Here is a 21,166-nt window from a genome sequence, read left to right as displayed (position 1 = left end):
GCCAAGCATTCACATGATGCATCTCATACCTTTTATACTACAGTTAAATTAGATCAAATGCATTCATATTATGAACAGCAGCTACGCTAATTATTTCCCATCTGCCTTTGTTGTTGTTATCTCGGGACGCCTGTCCCGAGATAACTCAAATAGAGTTCGTCAGCTCCAGTTATGTATCCAGCCTCTCATGGAGACTTCAGATGCCCCAACGCCTGTGATGAGACGACTCGACGCCTGTGAAGAGACGACCCAACGCCGGCGATATGTTATGCCCTAAATTTCATGATTAACTAACTGTATTTTGTGTGTATATTTTTGAAATGCATTTTCTGTAAAGCTGCTTTGAAACAATGTGTATTGTGAAAAGCGCTATACAAATAAACTTGAATTGAATTGAATTGAATTGATTCTTTGTTTTAGTTCGAGTTGTTGACAGAAAAAAAGCTATCACGCTATATCTGTTGCTAAGATATAATACACAAATATTTTAAATTAGAATACAAATGTATAAATACTGATTATAAATGCATATTTTAAGACTGAAAAAAAAAAAAAAAAAAACCGGGAGAGGGCTAGCCCCCAGAAGACAAAGGACCTTTTTGGAAATTAACATTTGATATAATAATTATTGTTAGCACATGCCACTACATTAAAACGAGTATCCTCTGCTATAAATAAGGCTGGCTGTAGCACCAAAAAGTTAAACATTTTGATTTACAATTACATAGTCAAAATTAATTATAACTAGCCTACATAACTATAACAAACTTATAATTACACCCTGTTTAACTTCTTTATATTCAAAAATAAAACTATATAACATGATTTACTTATGAATTCATATAGGCTACAACTACATATTCAGATGTTCATTTACATTTAATAAATTCGCATGACATGAAGGTTGAATGTGACGATAAACAAAATAAATAAAAAGGGCAACACAGTAGGCCTACATATTCATGTTTAAATAGAACAACATGCAGCAATAATATATATGTATATTCTCGTTTAAAACGTTTTTAATTTCTTGATCCTGTAATTTAGTAAATGTAGAACACATTAACTGTAATTATGAGTAGCTATGATCAAATTATTACAGTTGCTTGTCAATCTATATTTATTTCAATGTGAACAATACGCTGCAGTGCGGTGCAGCACAGCAGAAAATAGACTCTGTGCGTAAACGATCGCTGCACTGCTGTATACGCACCGCAACTGGAACGGATTGCCGGACCGCATCCGTGTGCAGTGTGAAAGCTCTAACCTGTTAACATGGGTACGGAAAAAAATACGCACCGCAAACGCACTGCAAACGGAGTATGTGTGAAACGGGCGTTACTTGATCTTAGTGCTGCATTTGACACCATTGACCACAACATCCTTTTAAATAGACTCGAACATTATGTTGGCATTAGTGGAATTGCACTAGCATGGTTTAAATCATACTTATCTGACCGTTATCAGTTTGTAGCAGTAAATTAAGAGATGTCTTATCAATCACAAGTTCAGTATGGCGTACCACAAGGCTCAGTACTAGGACCGCTGCTGTTCACTCTGTATATGCTACCATTAGGAGATATCATTAGGAAACATGGAATTAGCTTTCACTGTTATGCCGACGATACTCAGCTGTATATTTCTTCAAAACCTGGAAGTAACCACGGAATGCATAGCTTATATACAAAATTGGATGACTAGTAATTTCCTACTACTAAATTCAGAAAAAACAGAGATTCTAATTATTGGACAAAAAACTTCCACACGTAAAAACCTAGAGTACTGTCTAACACTTGATGGCTGCTCTGTTAAGTCTTCGTCGTCGATTAGGAACCTGGGTGTGCTCTTTGATACCAAACTTTCATTTGAAAGTCATGTGTCTAGTATCTGTAAAACCGCTTTCTTCCATCTTAAAAATATATCTAAATTACGTCATATGCTCTCAATGAATAATGCAGAACAATTAGTTCATGCGTTTATGACCTCAAGGCTAGATTATTGTAATGCTCTACTGGGTGGTTGCCCTGCACGCTTAATAAACAAACTACAGCTGGTCCAAAACGCAGCAGCTCGAGTTCTTACCAGAACCAGGAAGTATGACCATATTAGCCCCGTTCTGTCAACACTGCATTGGCTGCCTATTAAACATCGTATAAATTTTAAAATATTGCTGATCACTTACAAAGCACTAAATGGTTTTGCTCCGCAGTACTTGAGCGAGCTCTTAACGCATTATAGTCCTTCACGTCAATTGCGATCTCAAAATTTCGGCCAGTTAATAATACCTAGAATATCAAAATCGACTGCTGGCGGTAGATCCTTTTTCTATTTAGCACCAAAACTTTGGAACAGTCTTCCTATTATTGTCCGGGAAGCAGACACACTCTGTCAGTTCAAATCTAGACTAAAAACACATTTCTTCAGCCTAGCATACACATAACACATTATAGACTTCTATAACTCAATGTTAGGCTGCATAGTTTAGAACAGCTGGGACCGGGAACACTTCCCGTAAATCCTGATGTACTTGGTACATCATGAGAAGGATGGCGTCTACGCTAATATTAGTCTCTCTGTCTATCCCGAGGTTTACCGCTGTCCACCGGAACCAGGCCGTATCCAGATCTGACGAAGGACCAGCGCCAGGACACGACGACGCCGCTGACCTGAAGTGTCAACTAGTCTCTCCTCCTCTCCACTCCGACTTCAAACCGGAACTGGACAAATACTCTGATTTCATTCTGAACTTCTGACCTGTAATGCTCCTGAATCATAATCATACACTGTTCACTCATTGGCCAGAGGAGAACTGGCCCCCGACTGAGCCTGGGTTCTCCCAAGGTTTTTTTCTCCATTCTGTCACCTGATGGAGTTTTGGTTCCTTGCCGCTGTTGCCTTACCTTCTGGCTTGCTTAGTTGGGGACATTTAATATTCAACAATATTATAGATCTGCCTTAAAGGTGGACGATGATGAAATAGTTTTTTGTATTATTTTCATGTTATCACTGTGAAGCTGCTTTGATACAATCTGTATTGTAAAAAGCGCTATATAAATAAAGGTGACTTGACCCAAACGAAGTGAAATACAATTGCTGCAAACAGTCCTTCATCATTCAAGTGAATTGAAGTGATTGGTCTTGGAGTTTGCCTCATTGTTGCATTTTCTACACTTCTGGGTCGCACTAATAGTGTCATAGTTTGTCGCCAAATTCGATTGGCGTGATCTTATAGCTTTTCAGACACCGGTTCAGGTGGAGGACATTCCCCAAAGCGTCATTGATGTACATTGAAGCATCTCATTCCCTGTTCTCAGGGAACAGAGGTTACAGTCGTAACCTAGATGATTTTTTAATTTTAAAAGTGTCACCGGGTGAAAGAACCAGATATTCAAAAAAATCCCTCATTGGTCCCAATTCTGGCTGTGCTTGATTGCTGGCCATAACGAGCGGCAGCTGAGGTGAATCAGCTGCGCTTCATTGAAGCACGCGCTCAGGACAAGGGAGCATAAAAGGGAAGTGTATGAGCAGTGAGAGGGTGGTGTATCTGGGCAAGTGTGTGTCTCCCGGCAGCAGTGTGTGTCTTGACAGCGGCGCAACAAGAGAAAGCTGAAGGTTAAATGTCTGATCGGTGTTCTATTGTGAAGTTTCCCTGAGACGTGCTCATTAAGTGAGTTTTCTGAAGCAACCATGAACAGCAGCACCACGAACAGCAGCACCACGAAGTAAGTGAGGAGATTATACAGCAGAAAAAGGAGAAGTGACTGGCCAAAGTGAGAGAGGAAACCATCGCAGGATTGGAATAAAACACCGAGGAAAAGTTAAGTGCACCCTTCATTTGATTACCCTTTGAGAAAACCACATGTGAAGCTTGTCCATCACCAGTGTGTGACTAACCTGTGTTGCGGGCAGTGTGTGTTATCCTGTTGATAGAGCGAAACGTAGTAACTGGAACAGCTGGGAGGATCGCTGATGTGCTCGCGTAAATCTTCTGAAAACACTATTCCTTGAGTCATTCACCCTACAGCGAGAAGAGAAACGGGTCGATTAATCACTGTGGAGATGAAGTGAGTTTGCAGTGTCTAAAGAGTGAAATGCACACGTGTGAGGATTTATAAGAGTGATTTATGCACAAGAGTGGTGAGATCAAACGACTGTTTCCTCTGAAACTGTGATGAATGAAAATTGACGTCTGAATATGAAGATCCCTTCAAATTGATCTGTCTAAAGCTGTGTCCAGGTTTCCCTTTGTGCGCGGTGTGGCGAGGAGCTCAATACACCCTGAGCACCACAATTCATGAGCACTATCTCTCGCGTCAACGAAAGCCCAGTCTCACGAACTCTCCAACGACGCCGTTCTGCTGTACCCGGAACGAGAGCGTAGGCGGGTAAAGTACCGTGATCCGGCCACACAAGCCGAGCCTGAGCGCTGTCACTGTCTGTCCCTCGGAGAAGAGGAGAAACTGCTGTCTTTCCATCGGCTGTTCTACGAACACACACACAAGCCGAGCCTGAGCACTGTCACTGTCTGTCCCTCGGAGAAGAGAAGTTGCTGTCCTCCCATCGACTGTTCTACGAACATACACACCTGCCGAGTCTGAGCACTGTCATTTGCCTGTCTCACGAGCACATCTGACGGGTCGAAGAGATGAAGAAAGCCACTGTCTCACCCACGAACCAGTGAGAAGAGGAACCCCCGATGAATCACTTACCTGCACCCCCCCGTTCCTCTTCCCACGCCGGGTCCCAGCCACGAACATTCGCATCACTGCTTTTATTATTTTAAATTAATAAAATACTTCCCTTTTAAAATTCACTTCTTGTTGTCCACCTCTTGGTGTCTGCTCCTCCGGAGTGTGGTTATTGACCCTCTGCCCTAACATCGGTAACATAATGCTTAGTTTATATATTTTAATATTAGACATTCAAAATAAAATGTTAATATAATGCAAAAAAGGAGTTAATAAAATATCTACATAAAATAGCACAAACATTAAGTCTGGCTGAACAACAGTGAAGTCTACATGTTATGTCACTGTATCACAGCAAAAAAAAACAGGCAATTTAACGGTTTAACTGAAAAAGTACCCAGCCAACAAGTATAATTATAATGTATAACAAATGCTAATCATTATTTTTAGCATTAATATTTGTATTAGTCAGCCCCCTTTGACTTCGAGAGCAAAAAAAACAAAACAAACACATACATCATGCTAACACACACTCTCTTCACCTCTTTAAAAAAGATTTAAGGAAATTAGAAGTTGTGCAAAATATTGTCTGCACTCTAAAAAATGCTGGGTTGTTTTAACCCAATTTTGGGTCAAACATGGACAAACCCAAACGTTGGGTTAAAAATGTCATTTAAAAATGTAACTCAACGGCTGGCTTTGTCCATATTTGACCCAAAATTGGGTTGAAACAACCCAGCATTTTTTAGTGTGCCAGGACAACTAGGACAAGTGACTTGCAGCTTTCCCAAAAAACAATTATATAAACAGATTTGTACATGAATGACTCAAAGGAAGCACAATTAGACACCTGAAATGGACACGTTGCTAACATTTCCTACCAAGACTAACCGAATCACCTTTCAATAGGCCTGATTAAAAAATCTCTATAACAGAGGTGATATGAGATTAAACCATACTAGAGATGCACCGATTACAATTTTCTAGGCCGATTCCGATTTTTCACTGAGTTTGACCTGCCGATACCGATTTTAGCCGATTCTGATTTAATTTTTTCTAACCACTTTACAGCACACACACATATTTGAAGAGTTCAGATGCAAAAGCTTTTAAGTGCCATCTGAAATTTTCTTCTAAAATTATAATTTTTATCAAGCTTGTATATTTAAGTTCAGTAATTTCACTTAAATGACAAATAATAGGTCATTTTCATTGCCATTTAAGATAAATGACTGAACTTAAATATTCAAGCTTGATAAAAATTATCATTCTAGAAGAAAATTTCAGATGGCACTTAGAGGCTTAAATTGCATCTGAACTCTTCATTTATTTTCTATATATACTTTTTTTTTATTATAAAACACCATATTCTTTTACCCAAACTGAATAATTAAAACAAGTTTAAATGGGTAAATTTTCTACAAATATTTTTGTTAATTTTCTTTTCTGACATAGCCTACTCCAGTTCTTGTTAAAACACACTAGACATGCAAATTCTGTGCATTTTGGGCACTTTTTGTGTGAAATCATATGTATTTCCATCAAAAGCGTTCTTTCACTTTAATTGAGCGTGAGCAGCGCAGCAAAAATAGCGGTGCCGAAACCCACGCTTCACTGCTGCTCACGCACTGCTCCTACTCCGCGTATTTTTTTCAGTGTGAAAGTTAATCAATGAGTGCATTCACACCAAAAAAATACGCGCTGCTCACGCTTGCCTCCATCTCCCTGTTCTGCTATTTCCCCACCAATGTTGCCATTTGTTAACTAGTTTCTTTTTAATCACTGATTTTATCTCTCTTTTCCCCAGTGGAACGCAGAAAGGGTGTGGTCTACAGCTCAGCTCAACAACAACATCTTCTTCTTCTTCTGTTGTTTATATGGCGGTTGGCAAACCAACTAAAGGTGCATTTCCGCTACCTACTGGGTGGGAGTATGGAGCACTACTTTGTTGAATACACTTAAGAAGAAAAATAAAAAAAATATAAAAATAATATATATATATATATATGTTTTTAACCAGTTCTGTATCCTTAATACATTTTTTTAATTTCTTGTGTATTTCATAATTTGTTCCTTCTCCTAATAATTCCTTGAGTGAATAATTGCTTACACCCCTATCCTTTAGTGACTGAACTAATTCAAGTATTTCTCTATTGTATGCTATACATTCTAGTAATATATGCTTTACTGTTTCAGGATATCCACATTTATCGCATTTACCAGTTTCATGTTTACCTATTTTATTTAGACTTTGGTTTAGTGAAGTATGCCCAATACGTAATCTTGTAATTATCACATCCTTTTTCCTGTTATTTATAGTTGTTCTTTCCACCCCCACATTTGTATACTATACATGTGTCTTCCTATTATTTCATTATCCCATTGTCACAAAGCAGAAGGAGACGAACAGGTAACGTAAATAGAGTTTTATTCAACAGGAAACTCAATGGTAAAGGTAGCAGGTGAGTAACCGGAAGTAAACAGTTTCTGATGTGTAGATGATGAAAGTGAACTAGTCTCTTATCTGCTGCAGGTTTGGAGATTGGTGAAGGATCCAGATGGCTGAAGGCCTACAGAAGAAGCCGGGTGGCTGACTGAAGAAGACCGAAGAAGACCGAAGAAGACCCAGGTCGAAGTATGATGAAGGTAAGTAGTCCGTTCGGAATCAGGTAGGTGTTTAGCGATCTCAGTAATGGAGTCAGGTTTGTCGATAGTACAACGACGAGACCAGACAACTGGCAGAGTGAATGTGTGTGGTTTATGAAGGGATCTGGTGATGCGGGATGATGACGTGCAGGTGGTGAGGACAGGTGATGGTGATTAGTACTCAGGGGATTGAGAACGAGTGGGCGGAGTGATGATGTCTGGTGTTGATGACGGTGTCTCCGTTACAGTACCCCCCCCCCCTCCACGGCCAGCTCCTGATGGCGGGAAAGACCGACGACGGGGACAACCACGACCTCGAGGTGCTGGACGGTTGGGATGAGCAGCATGGAAGTCCTGAAGAAGAGATGGGTCTAGGATGTCATCACGAGGTACCAAACACCTTTCCTCAGGACCACAGCCCTCCCAATCCACGAGGTACTCAAGGTGGCCGCCCCGACGTCGGGAGTCGAGAATGCCTTGAACTTGATAGATATTGTCGTCTGCAGGGTCCACAGGAGGAGGAGGAGGTACGTCATCAACACCAGATTCTGCAGAGATAGGGATCAGAGGGTTAGTGTATGGCTTTAACAGAGATACGTGAAATGAAGGTGAGATACGGTAGTGTGAGGGTAGTGACAAACGGTAGGTGACATCGTTGATCTGCCTCTGTATGGCGAACGGACCTATGTACCGGGGACTCAGCTTACGGCAGGGCAGTCGTAGACGGATGTCCCGGGTGGAGAGCCAGACCTTCTGTCCTGGTTGGTACACCGGAGTAGTGCGCCTCCTGGTATCGGCCTGGCTCTTGTGTCTACGAACTGCCCTTTGGAGATGGATATGAGCTGAGTCCCAGACCCTCTCGCTCTCCTGGAACCAATGATGAACTGCTGGAACGTAAGATGGTTCGCCTGACCAGGGAAACAGAGGAGGTTGGTAGCCGAGTAAGCACTGGAATGGAGTCAAACCCGTGGTGGACTGTTGGAGGGAGTTCTGTGCATACTCGGCCCAGGGCAGGTAACGACTCCAGCAGTCCTGATGATCGTGGCAATATGACCGCAGGTATCTCCCGATCTCCTGTATCTTCCTCTCAGATTGTCCGTTCGATTGAGGATGATATCCAGATGTTAGGCTTACAGAACCTCCCAGCAGGTTGAAGAAGGCTTTCCAAACACGGGAGATGAACTGAGGTCCTCGGTCAGAGACGATGTCTTCGGGGATGCCAAAGTGTCTGAACACCTGGCTGAAGAGGGTTTCGGCTGTTTCAAGCGCGGTGGGTAGACCAGGTAGAGGTATCAACTTGCAGCCTTTGGAGAAGCGGTCTACCACCACCAAAACGCAGGTGTGAGAGTCAGAAGATGGAAGATCAGTTATTAAGTCCACTCCGAGATGGGACCAGGGCCTGGTGGGTAATGGCAGAGGAACAAGTTTACCCTCAGGGAGGCGACGAGGGACCTTAGCCATAGCGCAGACTGCACATCCCTTGACGTATCGGGAGACATCCTGGGTCATATTGGGCCACCAGTAGCGTTGTTGAAGGAGCGAGAGGGTCAGCTGGCTGCCTGGGTGTCCAGAGCCCGGAGAGGTGTGCACTGAGTCCATGAGGGACGGACGTAAACGGGACGGGACGTAAGTCCGACCCTCAGGACCTCCCGGCGGAGCAGGTTCGGTGAGAGTGGCTTCAGCGATGAGGTCATCCAGTTTCCACTGAATGGGACTGACAAGCATGGCTGGAGGGAGGATAGGTTCAGGATTGGAGTTTACAGAATCCAGTTGGAACTGACGAGAGAGTGAGTCAGCTTTCACGTTCTTGTCCCCTGGTCGATAGGTTACCTTGAAGTTAAACCGGGTGAAGAATAATGACCAGCGGGCTTGACGGGAGTTGAGTCTTTTAGCCTCTCGAAGATACTCTAAGTTACGGTGATCCGTGATGACTTCAAATGGATATTTCGCTCCCTCCAGCCAGTGTCTCCACTCTTCCAATGCCAGCTTGATGGCCAGCAGTTCTCTGTTTCCGACGTCGTAGTTCTGCTCCGCCGGGGACAGTTTCTTGGAATAGAAGGCACATGGATGGAGTTTAAGAGGCTTCCCCTGCCGCTGGGAAAGAACCGCTCCTACCCCGGTGGTTGAGGCGTCTACCTCGACGAGGAACGGAAGATCTGGGTTCGGATGAAGGAGGGTAGGAGCGGAACTGAAGGACGCTTTAAGCTTCTCGAAGGCATTGGTGGCTTCAGCGGTCCAGGACAGAGACTTGGCCCTTTTCTTGAGCATGGATGTAATGGGAGCACTGATCTTACTGAAGTTCTGGATGAATCTACGGTAAAAGTTGGCGAATCCGAGGAAGCGTTGAAGTTCCTTGATGTTGGTAGGTAACGGCCAGTTGGATACGGCCTCCACCTTCCTCTGGTCCATAGTAATTCCCTGTTGATTGATGACATATCCCAGGAAATGGACTGTGTCCAGATGGAACTCACACTTCTCAAGTTTGAGGAAAAGCTGGTTATCACGGAGGCGTTGTAAGACTTGTTTCACATGAAGAATGTGTTCGGACAGGTTGGCAGAATATATGAGTATGTCATCAATGTATACGACAACAAACCGTTGAAGGAAGTCTCTGAGGATCTCATTCATAAAGCCCTGGAATACTGCGGGAGCGTTGGACAGTCCGAAGGGCATGACCCGGTACTCATAGTGGCCAGCAGGGGTAATGAAGGCTGTCTTCCACTCGTCACCTTTTCGAATACGGATCAGATTGTAAGCACTTCGGAGGTCCAGTTTCAGTGGCTCCACGCAGTTGTTCCAGGGCGGCGGGGACCAGAGGAAGAGGATATCTGAACTTGACAGTAGAGTTATTGAGGGTTCGATAGTCAATACAGGGGCGCAAGCCTCCGTCCTTTTTCCCCACAAAGAAGAAACTGGAAGCGGCAGGGGAGGTAGATGGCTGAATGTATCCTTGCTGCAGAGCCTCTTTGATGTACTCCTCCATGGCCTTCTGCTCCGGGATGGACAACGGATAGATCTTACCTCGGGGTGCCGTAGCCCCAGGCAGCAGGTCGATCGCACAGTCCCATGGCCGATGAGGAGGAAGTTTGGGGGCCAGCTGCTTGCTGAAGACATCCTGGAACGCCCGGTAGACGCTGGAAATCTCAAGATGTTCACCAGTGGGAGGACTTTCCACCGAAGTGGAGTTAATGGAGATCTTGGAAGACTCTACAGAAGATGGAATAATCTTATTGACGGAGTGCAGGCAGTGAGAGAAGCAGTTCTCCCCCCACTGGCAGATATCACCGGAGGACCAGCAGATGGTGGGTTCATGATTCTCGAGCCACGGGAGTTCCAGGATGATGTCAGCGGTCGAGCCCTCCAGTACCAGAAAGGAAAGTTTCTCTTCGTGCAGGCATCCAATACGAACAGTGATTTCCGGACTGCAGTGACGAATCTGTCCGCGACCTAGCGGTTTTCCCAGGATTGTTTGAACTTGAAGAATCTGAGAGTTGTTCCGGCGTCGAGCATGCAATTTCTGTAAGGTGGTTAAGGAGATGAAGTTGCCTGCGGCACCGGAATCGATCAACGCTTTCGCTGAAACAGATTGTTTGGCATGAGTGAGTATTACAGGGGTGTACTTCATTGATGAAATGGGTGATGGAAGGCGAACTGAACTCACCGCCGGTCGTGGAGGGCGAACAGGACAGGAGATGAGAAGATAACCCGCCGCTCCACAATACAGACATAAATTATTAAGGATGCGGCGCTGACGTTCAGTTGAAGACAGATGAGTAGAATCCACTTCATAGGCTCTGGTACTGGAGGACTGACTGAACTAACCACGGTTGCTGGGCGAGGAGGAGGAGGAGGCAGTACAGGGTTATTCAGGAAGCAGGCCGAGCGACGTTGAGCCACTCGAATGGAACGCTGAATGAGACCTTCAACTCCGATATGATCATCGTAGATCGCCAGCTGTAAGCAGATATCCGGGTTCAAACCCTGTCGATAGGCGGTGATCAAGGCTGTTTCATTCCATCCGCTGCTGGCGGCCAGTGTGCGGAATTGAAGGGCATAATCAGCTACAGAAGATTTACCTTGCCGTAGATGGAATAGTTGATCGTGGATTGACAGTTCATTAGAAGCTTGAGAGAAAACCTCCCGGAAATGTGTGATGAAATGGGAGAATGACTGAATGACTGTACCTTTCGCATCCCAAAGAGCCCGGGCCCAGAGAAGTGCACGTCCAGCGAGAAGTGAGATAACGAACGCGATTTTCGCTCTATCCGAGGTGAACTGTGGCGCTTGCAACTCCATAAACAACTCACATTGAAGCAAAAACCCGCTGCACTCCCCCTCCTCGCCAGAGTAGGTCGCTGGTCGGGCCATGGGACATACAGAGGTAGATGAAGAAGCTGAAGAAGAAGAACTGACGGCTGGGGAAATGACAGGTGGAAACTGTGGAATTATGTTCGCGGCTCCAGCAGACGCTGACGCTTCCACTCCGCCGTCACCTGTTGGATCTTGCATTTGCGGTCTGGTCTTCTGTCACAAAGCAGAAGGAGACGAACAGGTAATGTAAATAGAGTTTTATTCAACAGTAAACTCAATGGTAAAGGTAGCAGGTGAGTAACCGGAAGTAAACAGTTTCTGATGTGTAGATGATGAAAGTGAACCAGTCTCTTATCTGCTGCAGGTTTGGAGATTGGTGAAGGATCCAGATGGCTGAAGGCGGACAGAAGAAGCCGGGTGGCTGACTGAAGAAGACCGAAGAAGACCCAGGTCGAAGTATGATGAAGGTAAGTAGTCCGTTCGGAATCAGGTAGGTGTTTAGCGATCTCAGTAATGGAGTCAGGTTTGTCGATAGTACAACGACGAGACCAGACAACTGGCAGAGTGAAGGTGTGTGGTTTATGAAGGGATCTGGTGATGCGGGATGATGACGTGCAGGTGGTGAGGACAGGTGATGGTGATTAGTACTCAGGGGATTGAGAACGAGTGGGCAGAGTGATGATGTCTGGTGTTGATGACGGTGTCTCCGTTACACCCATAACCTCTGCCACCTCTTTTTCACTTCAGTCCCGATCAGCCCCTTAATTTCCGCTTTACTCATCTGAACTCTGATGTTGATCTTGTGATCTGTCAACGACTCCATTGCCAGTTTATCAGCTTCCTCATTTCCCTTTACTTCTCCATGGGCAGGAACCCACAAAAAACGCCTAAGTGCTTTATGTTATATATCTTCTGCAATGTTTCATTTAAAATATCTTGTCTTGCTAAAGATTTACCACTTTCTAAACTCTGCAGAGCTGATAGTGAGTCTGTACATATCACACTACTTTTAGGCTGCTTTTCTTCTATCCATTGTAAAGCCAATAACATGGCTATCAGTTCTGTTGTAAAAACAAATATATGATCTGTTACTCTTTTTGATATTTTAATATTGTACTGAGGAATATATATTGCTGCGGCTGCTCTACCTGTTTTCTACCTGTTTTCGGATCTTTTGATCCATCTGTAAATATTTGAGTCGTGTTGTTATATGCTTGAATAATACATTGTTGAGCGATTACTTTTGATGGCAAATTTGTTTCATTCTTATGTATCTCGTTATGTATGAATATGTCTATTTCTGGCATTGGGAATCACCATGGGGGTATAGATGAAATTGCAACAGAAGGAGCTACCTCTATCTCAGTTATACCTGTTTCCAGTGCCTCCTCCTTACTACTCAGCCAAAATTCTTTATATTTCCATACTCATACTCCTAACAATTTTCCAGTACCTTCTTAACTGGATGCCTTTCATCATGTCCTTTTACATTGATCCAGTATCTCATCCTTAACTTTCTCCTACGAACTTCTAATGGCATTTCTCCCATCTCTACTTGAATTGAGGGTACTGGAGATGTTCAAAATGCACCACAGCTAATCCTTGTGCTTGAGTCTGAATTACCTCAATCTTTTTAAGCCATGTTTCTGATGCAGAGCAGTATATCAGACTACCATAATCTATTGCCGGTCTAATTAATGAGCTATATATTCTTCTTAAAGACTGTCTACTCGCACCCCACTCAACCCCAGCCAAGCACCTCATTACATTTATTCCTTTTTTGCATGTATTAGCTTTTGAATGTGAATGCCAAAAGTTAATTTAGAGTCCATCCACATACCTAAAAATCTTAACAATTTAACTTGTTCCAATTAATGACCATACATTTTTATACTTACTCTAATATTTTTCCTCCTTTTTGTAAAACAAATTACCTGCATTTTTGCAATTAAAAACCGGAAACCCCACTCATTTGCCCAATTTTCTACCTTATTTACTGCTCCCTGCAGACTTTTTACTACAAATAATTCATTTCTTCCCTTTTTCCATAGTGCACCATCATCTGCGGACAGTGACCTCCCTATTCCTGTGTCAATTTGAGTATATATATATCATTAATCATAATGTTAAAAAGTATTGGACTACACACGCTACCTTGCGGAGTTCCATTGTCAATTGAATATATTTGTGAATATGTTGTCCCTATTCTAACTTGTATTGTCCTATTCAATAAGAAGTCCATGATCCAATCATACATCCTTCCAGTAATTCCCATTTTATCAAGTTTCATTAACAAACCCTCTTTCCATAGCATATCATAAGCCTTCTCAATATCAAAGAACACTCCAACTACTACCTCTTTATTTACCTGAGCCTTCCTTATTGCTGCCTCCAGACTAACTACAGAATCCATACACTGTAAAAAATTTACCGTAAAATTTACAGTAACTTACTGGCAACAATTAGCCAGTAAGTTACTGTGAATACTTTTTACAGTAAAGGTACTGTATTTTCATTTACAGTATTTTCTGTATACACTGTGAAATCAGTTGTATTTACAGTAACTTACTGGCTAATTGTTGCCAGTAAGTTACTGTGAATACGTTTTACAGTAAGGGTACTGTACTTCCATTTACAGTATTTTGTGTATTCACTGTAAAATAAAAAAAACAATTAAACACTGTGATTTTAGTTGTATTTACAGTATTGATTGTTTTACTGTAGAAGAAAAAAATGTAATACTGTGATTTCAATTGCATTTACAGTGCTGTTTATTTACTGTACAAAAAATCAGTTAATCACTTATGTATTGTATGCAATACAGTACTATTAACAATAGGTAAAAGTTAATCACTGTAAATTCAGTTTCTTACCGTACAATTTAAATACTGTATCACTGTGATTTAATATTAGCCATCCTTAAAAGAATCACCCATATTCTAAAATATTGCAATCAACTGCAGACAATAAGAAAATTGTTAAAAGTTATTTATTTAAAACATTTGGTGAACAGGAATGACAAAACAGGTACAACATAAGTAAGGGATAATGGACATTGGACAACAGGCCATTAGACTATCCAAAGTTAACGCACGTTCTAGATTGTAATGTGGCCACGACGCGCAGCGGAGTGTGTTAACTTTGGATAGTCTAATGGCGTGATTGAAGTCCATTATCCTGCTTATTCTACTGTTGCTACATTTTTTTAATTTACGACTGAAGCAAATTTTACAAAACGAGGCTAATTCATTACAAGTTTTGTAAAGTTACAGAGCAAACTGTTACTAGTTCATTCACTAGTTCCGCATGACTGGTTTCTATGATGGAACAATAATGCAAATTGATACAATACGGTCAAAAAAATGGAACTACTTTGAAGCCGTGCAAATAACTGACGCTTATTACCACGTTCTAAAGAGCAATAAAAAACACTATGGCAATATTGAAATAAAATAAAACATTGAACAATACAAAATTTAATTCAACATTTGCATTAACATTTAAAACAGAAATGAAAAGAAACTTCTTAGAAATCTAACTTGACAAAGGTCTATGACCTCTTGCATGCCCTGACCTTGGAGACCTAGAATCCCAGTTGGAGCCCTGAAATTAAAGAAGAAAACACATTACCAGTTACATTGATTACAATTACTTTGTATTGCATCACATGATGAGGGTCTAAGATGGTGATGTTGGAGTTGTGTCAAGGTACTTGACATGCTATTATTAGGCTGGAGAGAAACTGCACAGACAGACTTATTTTCTTCAATGGCACCATTTACTTTCAGTGTTTCCCTCAGATTAGAAAGCAATTTGTGGTGGGGGGGCAAATTGTATATTTAAGCTGTGAATATTTAAATTCAAAACATTTCAAACTGTTTAAAAATACAACCTATAATATTCAATTATAGGTTGTATTTGTTCAACCTATAAACATTTGTTCTGTACATCAGCATCGGGGGAATAACATTATAATCTCGTTCGCGGTAGAGAAAGATGCATGTAGGCGACACAGGGACCATGAAGACACTGAATTAAACATAAAAGCAGCCCTCACAATAATCACAAATAAACTTACATTTCTATAAATCAGTTTTTATGAATGAATGAATGGCTTGCTCTAACTGTTGCTCTGGTCTTCAACAACACGCGCTTGCAGTTACTGCAGTTCCTGGATGTCAATGTTGAATTTACTGTCGAATTTGAACCACTGAATTTGTGGAAACAAATGTGTAAAACGAAATAAAGTGGACCGAAAATTGCCTGTTGAATATTATAGGTTGTATTTTTAAACAGTTTGAATATTTTGGAAGTGAAAGGTGAATATGGATTATTTAATTTTTATTAATAAAAATGTGTTTGAAATGTTTTGAATTGAAATATTCACAGCTTAAATATACAACCATGTTGAATTTCAGCCCATAAAAATGCAAGCCATAAAAATACAATGCATTAAAATGCAAGCATGGTTAATGCAACGCATATTTTTTTTATACTTTTTTAATTCAAAAACCTTTGGCATGATTTTACTTCCATAAGTCCAGTGGTTTAACCAAATGTATGAAGCGATGCGGGTGCTTTGTTTTTGGGAATTTTTTTTTCATTATTTATGAAAATTACTGACCTGTAATCCAGTAGGAGGAGCACTACGACACATGCGTATTGACTCAAGACCGGAAGTTGTTCCGTGAATGTGCTTTAGATAATATAATTTTGTAAATATAGAGGTACATTTTTATTTTTCCGCAAAACAAAGCACTTGGATTGCTTCATAAGATTGAGGTTAAACTACTGGAGTCACATGGATTACTTTAATGGTGTCATTACTACCTTTCTGGGGCTTGAATGTATTAGTGGCGTAGGCTACCAATGGAGGAACAGAAAGCTCTTGCGTTCATTAAAAATATCTTCATTTGTGTTCCGAAGATGAACAAAGGTCTTACGGGTTTGGAACGGCATGAGGGTGCATAATTAATGACAGAATTTACATTTTCTTTTTGCTGAACTATACCTTTAAGGAATCCTGGAAACACCTTAAATCAACCACAGCATGCATTCGTCCATTTTCTGGAAAAACTGAAATGCAGATAAGAAAAGGACAGTTTCACCAACAAAAAACTTTCTGCATTTTTACATTTTCTATAAAAAGAAAAGCAGTTTTAAATTATTCACTTAAAGCTTCATATAAAATACCCAGAAAAGTAAAATGTTAGCTGCAGCCATATTTTACAGTACAAATCCTCTCCATACTTTGCACTTCTATAATATAAGCTTGTTCCCACATTTGAGAAATTGTTTACACAAAAATATTGCTTTAACTTTAGCATATTTTAAGAATGGCCATTGTAAACAGGATTTATCATGCACTCTTGAATGTGCAAAGTAGAGCTAGGGCTACTGCATGGCTAAAGGCAAGATATTCACACACAAAATATTAAAAAGTCACATGGACAATATTAAATAAAGTTATAGTTCACCCAAAAATGAAATCTGTCATTAATTACTCACCCTCATCTTTGGAACACAAATTAAGATCTTTTTAATTAAATCTGAGAGCTTTCTGTCCCTCCATTGACAGTCTATGCAACTAAAACTTTGCTTTAAACAGTTCATAAAGAGATAGTAAGACCAATCCATATGAATCGAGCAGTTTAGTTAAATTTTTCTGAAGAGACACTATCGCTAGATGAACATATTTAATTTAGTATTTTCTTCACATTTAAAGATTGAGTAGCGAACATAAACAGATGGCAAACATTTTGGCTTAGGAATAAAAATTAAACCTCATCAGAAAAAAGAATATCATGATTAAGAAACTCAAATAACTCATTGTACTGATACTTGCCTCACAGCTCTGAGCTGAGGATGCAGTCAGACCAGACACTTTATCCCATCATCTTCATGATCTAAAAATCAAAGACACATTTGCTGAGTTTCAACAAAGTTCTCTGGTAAAATGAATGACATGTATATGACTTAGTGCAAAATCAAGTAATCGCATTCATTTAAACACAGAGAACGAGTGATCAACTATTCTACTTTTCGGTGGGTGGGGTTACATCACGTTGTTCAACAACTGCATACAGGTCTAATCTAATGTAAAGTACACTTAGCATGGCACCTCTAGTTGAGCATTCATTTACAACAATTACGTATTAAATGTATAACGTTACGTACGTTACGACACAGAAACTAAATTGCTTTAAATTATATTTGCAGACGGCTAATATCACTGACTGGACTAGCCATTTGATAACGTTAAGCTATTTAACGTTACACTCGCTATTGTCATGGTGAGTAGCTGTAACGTTGTATAAATAAATAAAACATTTGGTTAAACATAAAAATAAAACCCACCTTTTAATTTCTCTTCGTCTTGTAATTCGATTCCAACCTCTAAAGTTCTTCTGACGATAAAGAGGGCGAAGTCAGAGCCCGTCTACGGAGAGCCTGTTCACTCCCTATTAAGTCCTATTGTACCGAATTTTGGTTGTAGTTCCACCAGAGTTCCACTGGGGGCGATCGCCCCCGAGTGCAAAATGAATGGGAGTCTATGGGGCTAGACGGCTAAATTTGTCTCTTTCACTCGATTGCCGTTGAGAAATCTCAGATTTGATTGTAGGTTTGGCAAGTTCAACATGGGTTATAGGTCGAAAGTTGAATGAACGAGTACTTATGTCCTTTCGATTTCTTACAGGTTGAGTTGTTGTTGCCCATAACACGCTAGCATTCTGCTAATGAACGCTGATTGGTCAGTGAAGGACTGGTTACGACCAGAGATACCGCTTGATGGCATCGTGGTATCTGAAGTGGGAACAGAATGTATTCTAGCAGAAACTCTTCTAGCGCGTGTGTTTACCTGTGTCAGCTGTGCTGGCGATGCCTCGAGAGAAAAGAAAGTGTAGAGCGCAAAAGCACCACAGTGACTGAAGGATTGCCGTAAAGCAGTATCTCTGGTCGTACGATGTGTATGACGTCATTGACATTTTGAAAGACTTTTTAAAGCAAATAAGTGACTCTAAAAAATCTAACACCCAGCAATGTGCAATTTCTTTGCATCTCCTTTCGAATACAACATTCGAATTACTAGACAAAAAATTATATCTTGAGAAAAGTGGATTTTGAGGGGTATAGCTCCATAGACCTCCATTCATTCTGCACTCGTCCTGTGAGCGCCCTCATATGGAATCAGAGTGGAACTGCAACCAGTCAGAAGCCGGAAGTGTAGCGAGAGTGAACCTTCTCCCCTTATTAGACATTCTCTGGCGAAGTCATGGTTGTGGTGCTCGTGCTCTGCTTCCCGCTCTCCATTCATTTGAAAATGCAGACGCAGTAACGGCTGCAGCGATTGGACAATCAGTTTCATGTTGCTCTGCCTAATAGCAAAGTTAACATTTAACAGTTATAGTGGATAATGGAGAACAAACGCCATATAATGTACACGCGATGACTTAATACTAGTCAATAATTGCATTAAAAAGTGTCTAAGTCAAATGGCTAAAAAGCGTTTGGTGCAAAGCTAAATTTAATTCGCTAAATTAACGTTAAGTGGCTGAAACATTTATATATTCGACTTGTGAACTAAATATAAACATAAATTATCAGAACTCACCTTTAAATTTGGTTTTCTTCAAGTTTGATATTTAAAATAAACCCTGGACCGTGCTGCAGTCGTGTGGACTGCTTCCCGCTGTCAGTTCGGAAATTATATAACGGCTGAAGTGATTTCGACCAATCAGCGTCTTGTTGCTATGCCAAAAACTCAACAAAGCAACCAATCAGGAATGAAACAGTTATTTGTACCCCCACAGCGAATGAAAGAGCGCCTGACATTGACGCAACTGACGCAAATCATGAAGATGAGAGACACAGATCTCTCTGTTTTAGCTCTTCAGATTCGTTCAGATCTCATTAAAAAAATGTGATAATTAAAAAGTATTTCTCCAAATATGCGCACCATTGTATTTGAACAAAAATAAACGAAAGACGTGAATTAAAGCTCAAAACTACGAACGTTACAGGTGAAATTATAAGATATTATAAAAAAAAGGAAAAATACAGTAGTTTACTGTACTATTTACAGTACTATAGTGGCTGTATTGTGATTTTTTTACAGTAATGCTTTGACTACTGTGATTTCAACTGTAATTCTCGGATTACTGTGATTTTTAAGGTTGTACTGTAAACTTTACAATATTCTACTGTAAAAATATTTTACAGTAATGTTACTGTGAAATCTAAAGTAAATAACTGTAGATTTCACAGCCATTTTTTACAGTGTAGTGCTACCTACGCCCCTTTTCTCAATAAAATATACTAACCTTGACATTACCATTCTCTCCATTAGCTTACATAGGTTAGATTTTAGAGCTATTGGCCTATAGCTGCTTGGTTGAGCTTTGTCTTTCCTTGACTTGCCAATTGGTACTATGACCCCATGTTTCCACTCAGAAGGAAGTTTCCCTGATTCCCATACTCTATTAAACAATCCTAGAATTGTATTTAATGATGATTCTGCTCAATTTTTTATGAATTCTACACAAATGTCATCCTTTCCTGGAGAAGTTTTCCTTACCCCTAAAAGTGCTCTCTTCATTTCAAATTTTTTTGGATTTTCTCTAATGCGTTGTCTCCTGTGTCTTCTCATTTCCTCAGTAATATTCTCATTACTATGCACCTTCATAAATGTTTCTGCTAATACTTCTACTTTTTCTTTATCTGAAACTGCTGATTTTTATTTATTTATTAAAACTGGAATGCTACTATAACTCTGAATTCCACTCATCTTTCTAATCATCCAACAACAACATCTTTTTGGAAAGTAACATTTAAACATCTTTGGAAAATGTATGATGCATTTCAAATAATATGATGCTGAAATCCTTGTGGGAATTTCAGTTGTACAAACGTATCATGTAATGGACAACAGCATTAAGTTGCCTTTTACAACAAACAAGTTGAAGTGAAAAATATTCATTTTAAGCTTATTGCAATGCTAATAATAGTTGACATATTTCTAATACATTGTATTTTTTTTTTCAAAATATTAAAATGATAAATGCATAAATAATTAAACTATATTGCAGTAGGCAAGTAGGTAAAAAAAAGTAGGTGTTTATAAAGTACATACATTTTAAACACACTAAAAGCTTAATCATTTTGCTATGTTCTTACACAAAGTACACATAAAATGTACTTTAAGTAAGAGCAACATAAGCATGTTTTCTTTAAATACACTAAAACGTCACTAAAAGTATTCTTGTGTTTAGCATATTTCTTAAAAGTGTAACTAGCATATATTTATTACCCAACTACTTCTAGTACACTTTTTAGAAATATATTTCAATGCTTGTACCGGTAATTAGCATATTTATTAAAAGTATAATTAAGCATATATTTATTACCAATGTACTACTAGTATACTTTTTAGAAATATATTAAAATGCAATTCAACGTATTTTAAATTCACGTTAAATAAGCATGTTGGAAATACAAATGTATTATAAACATACTATTTGAAT

The 21,166-nt window shown here is 40.2% G+C and overlaps 1 protein-coding gene across 1 annotated transcript in view; it reads right to left on the bottom strand.

The window, feature by feature from the left end:
- Positions 1-21,166, bottom strand: part of LOC306991003 (uncharacterized protein) — a 538,544-nt gene that overhangs the window by 420,041 nt on the left and 97,337 nt on the right. The window lies entirely within an intron of this gene.

The sequence above is a fragment of the Phoxinus phoxinus genome (assembly GCF_949152265.1).
Source record: "Phoxinus phoxinus genome assembly, chromosome: 22".
Classification (NCBI taxonomy): domain Eukaryota; kingdom Metazoa; phylum Chordata; class Actinopteri; order Cypriniformes; family Leuciscidae; genus Phoxinus; species Phoxinus phoxinus.
This window is presented reverse-complemented; position numbering and strand designations above follow the sequence as displayed.